Source organism: Mus caroli, unplaced genomic scaffold (genome assembly GCF_978045245.1).
Source record: "Mus caroli unplaced genomic scaffold, Mus_caroli_1 scaffold_11, whole genome shotgun sequence".
In the NCBI taxonomy this organism is placed as follows: Eukaryota; Metazoa; Chordata; class Mammalia; order Rodentia; family Muridae; genus Mus; species Mus caroli.
The window spans coordinates 19,286,203-19,298,119 of record NW_028227266.1 but is presented as its reverse complement, the minus strand read 5'-3'; the positions used below and the strand labels follow the sequence as shown (position 1 = coordinate 19,298,119).

General features: G+C 47.1%; 1 protein-coding gene across 3 annotated transcripts in view; it reads left to right on the top strand.

Moving 5' to 3' along the window:
- The first annotated feature begins 8,732 nt into the window (after positions 1-8,732).
- LOC110301943 (zinc finger protein 809-like) overlaps positions 8,733-11,917 on the top strand; it is a 29,419-nt gene continuing 26,234 nt past the window's right edge. For all 3 annotated transcript variants that reach the window (XM_085844484.1, XM_021172667.2, XM_029481407.2), the window contains exons 1-2: positions 8,733-8,917; positions 10,824-10,913. The gene's annotated coding sequence lies outside the window, so the exon portion shown is untranslated. The remainder of the gene's footprint in view (positions 8,918-10,823; positions 10,914-11,917) is intronic.

Genomic DNA, 11,917 nt, shown 5'->3' with positions numbered 1-11,917 from the left:
AGGTGACTCACCAGACTGGTATAAATGTCTGAGAAGTCTCCTGTAGTTCCAAGGAATTCAGTTGACCTTGGAAGGCGTGTAGGCCAAAATAACCTTTGAATTTCTTTTCTCCCCATTGTCAGAGGCCTTGACAGCTATTGAATACCATACTTGGTCAGTTACACCACCATTATGTCATGTTTTAAAAGTCATGTTTTAAAACTTAGCTGTTGTATGGCATTTACATAAAGCTCTAATAAAAAGCTAAACAGTTTAAACCATCCTACTAAAAGATCTGAATACAAATTTCAATCATAACATAAATAAGGTCTCACACACACACACACACACACACACACACACACACACACACGGCTTGTGTTTGCTCAAAGTCCCCAGGCAAACTTCATTTTTATTTGGATTCATTAAGTTAAAATATGCTGTTAAAAAATTGACAAATAACAGAAAATGTTCCTTTCCTCTTTCAGTGTGATTATTATTTTCTTTTTATGCAGAAATGCCACACCAACTCTGGTGGAGTCTGTATGACATGCAGCACAAAGTGCACAAAGTATGTTCAGCCCTGAGACACCAGTTCCCCGGAACCCAGGCTCCCGGAAGTCACTGGCATGGAGCCCATAACATTTGCACAGGCTCAGCAATGGCTATTTGTGGTGGGGTGATGTGTGTTCCTTCCTTCTTCCTCATGGCCTTCTTGGTCCTTATTGCTGATTTTGATAAAATCATTACTACCTTGATTGATCAAGGATGAAACATTTGGGGATGTGATTAATGCATTGCAGCAACAGGAATCATTTGTAGAAAATCCAGATGTTGTTGATAGTCATAGAGTTCAAGCTTTAAGGGGGCCTAGAAGTCCCATTCAGGATGAGCAAGAGCTTATTAAGAATGAGCTAGGCATTCCTGTAAGAATAGTTGGTGGAAGGAAGCAGTATTTAATTAGAGGCCGATGGTGGGCCCCTCCTATGTAAAGGGGACCCTGTAAGTTAAGAACAACTGCAGGACCTTTACCTTATACAGGGGCCTGTGATGAGAATGGAGATAGATGGGTAAATATTAATGGAGAGAGCATTTTATACTATACCTTAAATTTTATGGAGTGACTTGCCAGAGCAAGGCCTCCTTGGTGCGTGATGACAAAGAGAGGTCAGAGAGCAATCACAAGGCAAATACAGAGATTTTGGGAAAATTATAAGAGCCTGTTCTCTAAAGAGAGTTTTATAGCAGCAGTCACAAAATTTCCAAGCTGACCAGAAGGACTATAGAATTGTGAAGTTGGTATAAGTTAAAGTTAAACTTTTGACTGCATTATGTAAGCCTCGGCTGGCGGAGTTCTAAGCCTAGGCCGACCTCAGCCTGGGTCCAGCAACCACTGTCTGGGTTTCACGATGAGTCTCAGAGCTGCTTCCTGTTTTATTCTTCTGGTTTCAAGATGGATTATTGATGTTTATCTTTGGGGTATGAGATGTTCCATGTGGCGGCCCGTAGCCAAAACCTGCGTTCCTGATTAGAGTGTACATAACCTCAGCCGAAAGTAAAGCAAACAGCAGCAGCTTCAAACCTCTCTTGTGTTTGTGTCTGTCTGTCACTGTGCCAAATCCTTACCTACCTGAGTACTGAGACCCTGATTCTCCCACGGAAGGAGACCCCACACTGGGTGGTCAGTGCCCCAGAAACAAGAAAAGGACATGTGAGTGAGAACATTTGATTTATTTTAAAAGGTCATCCTTTGCTTCTTTTAAGTTGATAGAATCATGCAAATGTAGCAGAGGGTCAAGGAAAATCAAGCAACAGGTAGGAGCACCATGTCATTTCCTATGCCTAACTTGAGATCCTCCTGATTAGACTTGAGGATGCCTGTCGGGTTAAAAGCCGTTCTAAGGAATTTAATAAGTGTAGGGGCTAGCGGCCATGGAGAAATGGGTACCTGGAAGGAGAGCTGGGGGTGGTGGATGGGAAGGATGGACAAGAGAGGAATGAGACCAAGACAAAGTTTCTGATCAAGGCCCACTGTTTAATTCTTAAGTCTGAATTTAAAGGAGGGGGGGACCCATCCCCCACGTTGCTAGTATCTCCTCAGGAAAGCAAGCTCAGCTGCTCAGTGGGCAGTGGTGTCTTGCAGGAAGCTGTAGATGTGACAGGACAATTGATTCACCCAGGTCAGAAGACTCCTCCTTAGCTGAGCTAGACGACAGTGGCAAAACAAGATCTGATTTAGCCCACTCAAGGCTAGGGAAGGGCACAAATATGCAAGTGCCCTTGGAAGTGGAAACTTATGGTTTCGTTGGCAACTCAGTTGTGTCATGAGATGCTTTTCTGGAAACTGTCTTATGATAGGATGCTTTGCTGAACCATACACAGGAGAGAATGTTTTGCTGAGTCCAGACATGTGGCATTTTTTTCTGGAAGTTTCCTGTGGTGTTTTACTGGAGTGGGTACTTGAGAGGACACGTGATGTTTGGAAAGGGTATAAGTATAACCCAGCAGCCAGTGGACACCACCGTGGCATTGGTTCACCTTGCCACTCTTGGCTGTTCTTTGTTGGTCTTTGCCGACCCTGGGTTTTGCTGAAGATACTGTGGCACTGGTTCACCTTGCCTTCATTGCTGATCATTGTTTGTCTTGATTTCATAGAGAAAAGGGCACCAAAGAAATTCTCGTGATAATCCAGCAGCTCCTTAGGGCTTCCCTGGACTCCAGCCATTTGCCAGAGCCTTGCATTTTCTTTTGGATCTAGCGACTGCTGCTGATTCCTGTTAACTGAACTGCTGATGTCCTGACAACAAAGGATGAAATTGCTCAAAAGAACTATTTCTAAACAGGCCCACATCCCCCTTTGTCCTGTCAACCTTTCCTTTCTACTACTTTAAGGTAGAAAATTTAAGTTTGGCCCCCTAGACCAAGTTGGAGCCAAGAAAGAAAAATAGTTGGTCCCTGAAGCAGCTGTTTCTGAGAACTGGCTGACCACAGAACAGGTAATTACACAAGCCAGTTCAGTGACCTTGTTCCAGGACCTGGCTGACCACAAAAGTTCTCAAGATTAAAATCTTGAGAACAATCTTGAGACGCAGGGAGTCTCCACTTGTGATTTTTAGTACCTCCTTGTGATTTTTCACTGGTATTCTCGGTATTTTCCAATAACGTCCTCCCTACCCCCTTGGGTTGTGGGTTTTTTCCTTTAAATACCCTCTTTCTCAGCTACTCAGGGTCCTCTACCCCTGTGTGATGTACAACTGTAGGCCCCAGAGTGCTCTTTGAATAAAAAGTCCTCTTGCGGTTTGCATCAAGGCCATTTCTTTTTTTTTTTCCAGACACGTTTGTCATTTTAATATCTCTCCCAATCATTCCCATCAGTCCATGGGCTGTCTATACATTATTGAATGCTTCTCCTGGATGGAACATCCACTGTGCATAGCACATACTATCTCTGGGTCGACACCTGTAGTAACTACAGACCGACTCGGTAACAGGGGCAGATACAGAGCAGAAACATCAAACCCATTCTGGTAACAAAGTTCCAAAGATTCAGTCTTGTCCCTGGGCGCAGGAAAGGAAGCTAGCTGGCTGAAGAAACAGGTAATAGGTGTCAGGTAGGACCACAGCCTGCCTGAGGCAACATAGCTGCAGAGAATCCCACCAGAACAGGGCAGGAGCCTTCTACATGTAGTCTCAACATTTGGGCTCAAGCAGTAGGCCAGCCTTGGCTACAGAATAAGACCCCACATTTCCTCCCCCACAAAAAAGAGGGAGGCCTATCTCTGTTGAGTGGCCTGGCAGGCACTTGATTTCAATTCCAAGCACCTAATGAGTGGGCGTGGTGGGCAAGGCCTGTAACCTTAGCACTTGGAAATGGGGCAAGAGGATCAGAAATTCAAGGTCATCTTTAGTGACATAGCAAGTTCAGGTACAGCCTGGGCTATGAGACCCAGTCTTTTAGAAAATAACAAAAAGAAAAGACATTTCAACTATCTTCTCCCAACACTCTTGGAGCCTAGGGCCTGGGTTAAAAAAACCACAAAATCTGTATTGTCCTGTGAGCCACCAGACAGAAAGGAAGTTTGGGAGGAGCTCCCACCTCAGCTTTGGAGCATGGCTTCTTCCATCTTGGGCTGCGGTACAGAATAGTATCTTAAGTATCCCATTAGCATTCAAACAAAGAGTTTTCTAAAGGAATGTGAAAGAAAAAAAAAATGCCAATCAGATTTTCCAGTCTTGCTGTTGGTAGCCTCCCATAAAGTTAATTCGGGAGGCGGCTCAGACGCCTCCCAGCAGAGTCTTAACATCTTGGGAGAAGCATTCCCTGAAGCGAGCTAAGGTCATTTTGTATAAACTCCAAAGTCATTCATTAAAATTAATTGTTCTCCCTCACCTCAGCCCCTTTTTTAAAATGCCGCCGACCCTGCTCTTCCATTTTGGTCTCAGTGGCAGGGGTTACATTCGTAAAATTATATATAAAGAAAAATATAAGGGTTACTTGACTTGGTGACCATATAGTGCACTCCGACAGCTGGCCGTGCATATTTTCACCATGAATACCCCTTACTAAAAGTAAATCATTGGGTAAAGATAGCTGGAACGTGACAAGGGTCCAGCGGGGCGCGAGAGGCTCCATCTGGAAGAGAAGCAGGCAGCCGCACCCAGCAGAGCCTCCAGCTTAGTCGCCAGGGTCTCAGGAACTCTGAGGTAGATGGGAATAGAATTCGTTCACCTTGGGGCAGCACCGGAATTCGGACTCCTGCAGTCTGCCTGCATAAAGGCTATCAAGGCCGTTTCTTGTGAGTGATTTAAAGTGTTGCCTCTCCTGAGTCAGAACGCGGGGGAGTCCTCACTTTGTGGATCTTTCACTACCTCTGTTGAGTGGTGGGCTAGAAAGTATTTAGGAACCCGTAGGCAGAGTATGAAAAATCTAAGCCAATGGCCCTCCTCCATAAAGAAAAAAAATAAAAAGTCGTAAGACACTGTAATATTATGATTGATTTTTTTTTTCCTGCAGGGGATTTAGTTTTTATTTTATTTATTTTGTGGTTTGCTAGCATGCAGGTATGTACACTATATACATGCCTGCTTACCTCAGAGGTCAGAGAATGTGTTGGATACCCTGGAATTGGATGGTCTTTGATCTGCCATGTAAGTGCTGGGATTCAAATCAAGATTTTCCGCTTAGTAACAGGTGTTCTTAACTGCTGAGCCCACATCTCTCCAGCTTCACCACAGGTCATTTTATACATCACAATTTGTAATTGGGCCAGGTTCAAAATGCAGATAAATATCATGTGTTTTTTGAAGCCAGGGTACAGCCTTTGTTGAAGATAACGTGGTTACTCATCTATGCAGCAAAAAGAAGAGGATTAGACACCTCACAAAGCACTTATGCCTCCTCACAGAGAGCCCTCTGGCAATTCCACCTTTCATCCACTCTTGAATGACTTCAAGGAGAGGAGAAGCCTCTTAGATTAGTGATTCCCTGTATCCTGTGCTCCCTCCCAAGTGGCCTGAGAAGTGGAGCCCACTGGACTAGGCACACTCACCTGGCTCTCACTCCACATCTTGATAAATTCTTTTTGCATTTGTCTGAGAATCAGCAAATTCACTGCTCAGCTTGGCAAGGAACAAGGCCCCAACGTTAATGGGGATTGGAATAGCATGTTCAAACCAGTTCCAGACTCACCTTATTCAGTGAGGACTATGTTTTCTGGTGAGGGTCAGAGCCCATAAGTTTCCTTAACTGATGACTTTAACTTTTTTTTTCCATAGGGAGAGTATTTTTGCCTCTTATCAGATATGGCATTGATTTCTTTTCTGTAAGAATCTGGAATGACCAGAAGGAAACTATAAAGAAAGGGTAGGGGGAGATATCCAGAGAGGGATCTTGTCCTCATGTGATATTTTGGTTATTGACCTATTGTAATTTGAGTCTGTATTGTTTTAAAATGTCCTATTAGCGTTTACTGTAGATTTGGGCGTTAGAAGCATGAGTTTCGGCATCTAGGAAGCTCAGTGTGTGGCATCTTTGTGTGCTGTATGCCTTTGCTCATTATGAAAGACCCCCAAAGGGGGGGGACCCTCACTCAAGGCTCAGGATGACGTACGCGGCTCCCCCCAGAATTCACGAGAGACTGTCCTTGCTGCAATCACACGAGGTTTATTGACAGGAACCAGTGCACTGGGGCCGAGACTCATATCCCCCACATGGGTAGAGGAGTTCGACCCCGTGTGGCTGGGAGAGGGGGTATTTAAAGGAAGAAACCACAATGCAAGGAGTTAGGGAGTGCGTCATTGGAAAATACCAAAAATACTAGGAAAACTCACAAGGGGAAACCCCCTGCTTCTCAAGATTGTTCTCAGGATTTTAATCTAACTTTTGTGGTCAGCCAGGTTCCGGAACAGGGTCTCTGAACCGGCTGGTGTAATCACCTGTTCTGTGGTTAGTCACGTTCCTGGAACAGAGTCACTGAACTGGCTAACCTACATTCTTGGCTCTACTCTGTTTGCTAGGGGGTCAGGATTTTTTCCTGGTCTTTCAATTACAGCCTCTCAGTTCTGTGTGGTAGAAAACAATACTGCATAGATTAAAAAACAAAACAAAACAAAACTTAAAACAAATTCAAGGCACACCCCTGTGTTTGCCTGTATTGCTTCAAGACAAAATCCCATCCCCAATAAACATCATCTGTAGTAATGCCATTTGCATTCATAAAAAGAAGTTTCAAACCCAATTTTGTTGGTGTTGGAAAGCATACAATGTCTACAAATAGTCGGGAATGGAAACAATCTGTATCCATGTGGGATTAATTCATGTTTCAATTTTTCCCACCACGAGAAATGAAAACATATCATGGCTTTTTGAATGGTTGTTTTTATAATCTATTTCATTACTTTTGATTTCTTTATGTGAATATTACAACATTTAGATTTAGATTTCTGAGGACATATCTAATATGAAGGCTGGGGACAGGCCATCAGGGGAAGGAGGAGAACCTCACTTTAAGACATTTTATATATATATATATATATTTTAATGTTTTTTCGAGACAGGGTTTCTCTGTATAGCCCTGGCTGTCCTGGAACTCATTTTGTAGACCAGGCTGGCCTCGAACTCAGAAATCCACCTGCCTCTGCCTCCCAAGTGCTGGGTTAAAGGCGTGCACCACCACGCCCGGCGACATTTTATAATTTGTCCCCCACTTTATTTGTATCAGACACTGGGACTTTAGGGGATTGCTGCCCATTTCAAAGCTCAGCTTTTCGCCTCAAAAGAGCAAAGTTGGAAAAAATGTGCATGGAATTTATAAAGCTGGTCGAATTCTTCCCATTTGTGTAAGATATACCTAAAAATAACTCATAATATGATATAACCAAGGGATCAGGAACTAGACACATCTCTGACAGGCAGGCAGACAGAAAAGGGGACCTTAAAGAACAAAAATGGCAAATTTCTGGCTTCTTCCTCACCCCTCCCAGCCCCCCCTCCCCTCTACTCTAGCTGCACTGACCCACTTCTGGATGCTCAAGGCCAGACAGGGATTTGTTTACCTACAGCTATGGGCCTATCAGATACTCTTCTTTGTCTAAACTGACCAATCCTAAACCAGGGAAAGGGGGACTCATGGTTGGCCACCAAAATATTTCAAGACCCATGGGGAAAAAGTGTTGTCCTTTTTCTGCTTCGGTCTGGATGTGCCTGGCTATGTTTGTGTGCTTTATTTGTTTGTTTGTTTTTTAGAGACAGGATCTCTCTGTGTATCCCTGGCTCTTAGAACACTATATAGGCCAGGCTGGCCTCGAATTGATAAATCTGCCTGCCTCTGCCTCCTGAGTGATAGGATTAAAGACATGTGCCGCCGCCACCCGGTGGTGCTTTTTAACTTTTATTAAAATTTGATACCTGTTGCTGCTACCTACTGTGTCTGAGGGTTTTGTGGTTTTTTGTTTGTTTGTTTGTTTGTTTTTTTTTTTAAACCCTTGTGTCGAGGGCTGACTTTCAATAGATCGCAGCGAGGGAGCTGCTCTGCTACGTACGAAACCCCGACCTAGAAGCAGGTCGTCTACGAATGGTTTAGCGCCAGGTTCCACACGAACGTGCGTTCAGCGTGAGGGGCGAGAGGGCGGCCCCCTTTCCGGCCGCACCCCGTTTCCCAAGACGAACGGCTCTCCGCACCGGACCCCGATCCCGACGCCCGGCGGGGGGAGACCCCGCCGAGCGGGGACGGACGGGGACCCGGCTATCCGGGGCCAACCGAGTGTTTTGTTTGTTTGTTTGTTTCTTGCTTTGGTTTGGTTTTTTGACACAGGGTTTCTTTTTGTAGCCCTGGCTGTCCTGGAATTCACTCTGTAGACCAGGCTGGCCTCGAACTCAGAAATCCGCCTGCCTCTGCCTCCCAAGTGCTGGGATTAAAGGCGTGCGCCACCACTGCCCGGCCAGATTATTTTCCTGTTGCTACCTGCGGTGCTGGTCCTGTCTCACTTCTTTAATTGGCAAAGGAGATGAACTCGATCCAGACCCTAGGACGATATCTCCGCCCTTTGTACAAGGCTAAATGCAAGCGTTCAGGTGGCGGTGGGCTCTTGCACAGGATGCCATACCTCAGGATACCTGCGGATCGAGAAGTTGTCATTTTTAAACGGTGGGAATAAAGTTGGCTTGCTCATGGATTGGTGCCAGCTTCTGTCAGTCAGGTCTGAGCCGATGAGAACTGAAACCCTGTCCAATCGAAGGCGCCGGGGTGAGAAACGTGCAATCGGGCGCACAGACGAAGGGAAGGGGGCGGGCTTTGGCGGTCCTGCCTTTGTCTCTGACGTGACAGCATACCACCATCTTGGGATCTGGAGCCGGTGTCCCAGGTTCGGGGGACTCTGTCGGTACCGGCACGGGTCTGCGCCGCGCAGCGAGGACGCGGGGTGTCTCGACTCCGCCATGGTGAGCGCGGCGTCCCCGCGGAGCCGGCGGCTGCAGAGTCCCAAGCCCGAGCCCTCCGCACCCCAGCTGTGGGGTGGGGGCTGGGCTCCCCGGGTGTCCCGTTGCGTCCCTGGTCCTCGCGTGGGGACTCGAGTCCCGCCGCTGTGCTCTCCCTGGCTGGGATACTGGAGTGCAGGTCACGGTCCTTGGACCAAAGTCCCCCGCAGGGTTTGGGGCTTGCGGCACATTCTTGCAACCAGCTGTTCTGAAAGGACTTGTGTCAGCTGGACAGTGCCAGCAACCGACCCCCCAGGTTACCTGGCCCCAGTGAAGGGTTGCCCCAGGATTATCCTGGCCCCGCGACTCTGCACGACCCAGCCCTTCAGCCCTGTATGCCCCTTGCTCTGTGGCTTGTTTATGAATTTCAGGATCGCACTGAAGGATGTGCTTAACTGTACTGATTTTAGTATTTAGTATTTAACTGTACTGATTTTAGACGCGAGTTCCTTGATTTCTCACCTCTTCCCCTCAGGGCATGTATTTTCTTGGGTCCCGTTCTCTACGGCATGGGTTGGACCTGAATACTTACCTTCTCTGTGATGGAACCTAGGAAATGCATATTAGGGAAGTGCGCTGTCGCCAACCCAGCCCCCACAGAACAGGAATGTCAATGCCTTGGGCTGAGAATCTAGGTGTCCAGGTTTCTTCCCAGAGGCAAAAAAAGAATTGAAGACCTAGGGACCGAGAAATAGAGAAAGGTAAACCTGTCACCTCTGCAGGGGTGACAACAAGCATCTCTTGAAGCAGAAAGCCGCCTGGCAGGAAGAGGGGAGGATAGATCTCCCGATCAGGGAGACCCTGAAGTGGACCTTGGGCTTGTCATGTTATTGGGCCCTGGGGCCTTTATTTCCGTTGATCCCTTCCTCCCCCTCCCCACTCCCTTTGACACAGCTTCTCACACTGTAGCCCTGGCTGCCCACAGCTATGGCAGTCCTATCCAGCGCCCTGAGCACATGAACCAGCGCTCTGCTTCCCTGGCCGTCTTTCTCTCCCCACCTCTGTTGGCATTTCTCTGTTGGCTGTTCTATGAAGCTTAGAGCCAATAGCTCTCCCTGCTGAGACTCTCAACCCTAAGTAGAGATGGGATAGGGGCTCTCTGGACATTTTACTGAATGGTAAGTTGAGACCAGGGAATGGTTCTAAGTATGAATGACTTCCTCAGTGCCTGTCACTGGTCAGCCAGGGTAGTCATAGAAATCAGAAGTTGGTGTCTACTAGACTCAAAGAGACTCCCAAAGGGATGGGAGAGACAGTGTTTGCCAATACCCCTATAGTCTCAGAGGCTGAATGAGGAACTGAGGAGCCTGTAGGAGGGATGTAGGCCTGAGAAAGGGTGTGATGGAGGAAGGCAGGGTGTGATGGAGGAAATAAGGGCCTGAGGGAGGAGGTGAGGGCCTGAGGGTGGAAGCCAGGACCTGAGGGAGGAGGTGACAATCTGAGGGAGGGGGCCAGAGCCTGAGGGAGGAGGCCAGGGCCTGAGGGAGGAAGTAAGGGTCTGAGGGAGAGGATGCCTCAATCTAAGAAAGAGTTGATGGAAAGGGGTTTGAGGATGGGACAACTGAAAAGAGATCTGATCCTGAAGATCAGCTCTGAGGGAGGACTCAGGTTTGAGGAGATGTGAAGAATGAAGGCAAAGATGGACCGGATAGAAAGAAGAAACCTTAAGGGCAAATGGGAAGAGAAAGGAAGCCCCCACCCCTCCCCCCCCCCCCCGCCCCCCGCCCCTGCAGGACCCCTTCCTCTGGAGTCCGACGAAGTCTAGTCAGCTGAAGCTCAAGTAGAATAAAGCTGTAAAGTTGCCAATGCAGTCTTAGTTCTGTATTACAACACCTCCATTAAAAATCAGGTAACCTTGATTGTTTTGCAGATGTAGACTTGAGTTTTCCTGGGAAATCCTCTTGACATACTAATTCCAGAAGGCCCAAGGGAGGAACTCTTTCCCTGGAAGCTGGAAATGGTGAGTTTGTTGGTCTGGCTCCCACCTCCAGGGAGGGAAATCTATAGCCTGCATACTTGGGCTAGTCTAGGTCCCTGCTGTCTGTGCAATGTGATTATGGGGTGCACTACCCGCATCATCTCCTGAGAGGTTAGGGCGACTCGTGGTTTGCAGAGCGTTCAGTGAGTGGTTACCTGATCATGTCACACCGTCTCTGTAGTGAGAAGGGACATAGAGCCTAGCTGGCTACCTCACTGCAGCCAGGAACTCTGTGTTTGTGGGGTGCGTATGTATGAAAACTGGTTACCTCACTGCAGCCAGCAAGCAGGAAGGGGTGGGGTGGTGAGGACACTCCAGTAGCCCTTCTAGGACATGTCCCTAATGACCTTATTTTCTGACACTGGGCTCTGTCCAAAGACAGTTGAATAGATTATTGACCAAGACTGTTGCACCTGGAGTTTGGAGTGTCATTCAGATCCGAAGTATAACCCCGAGTGTGCGTGCTTTTGTTGTGGGGACGCTCATTCTCTTCCACTGGTGGCCGTGACCTTTACTGTGCTGTCGCCCTGCAGACACAGCACACTGTGGTCCTGTAGTTTGATGCCAGTTCTTACAAGGATGTTTTGGTGTGGTGGTGGTTTTGGAGACAGGCCTCACTATGTGGCCCTAGGTAGCTTGGAATTTGTTCTGTGGGACAGGTTGGGCTTAAATTCACAGAGATCCAGCTGAGTGCTAGGATTAAAGGCAGGCATCACCGCGTAGCCTAAGTGTGCTCTTCTCAATCAAATTATGTTGACAGTTTGGGGCTTTTAGTGCATATGTTGAGGACACTGTGTAGGACACAGTGATGATTATCTTTTATATTAAGACAAGTATTGAATCTTTAAATCTCTGAGCAATATGGATATCTAGATTTAATTTCTTACCCTCTGTGAGCATGAACTACCTTTCCCTCCCCATACCCTTCCCACACCCCCTAGTGTGTGTGTGTGTGTGTGTGTGTGTGTGTGTGTGTGTCCTGAGAT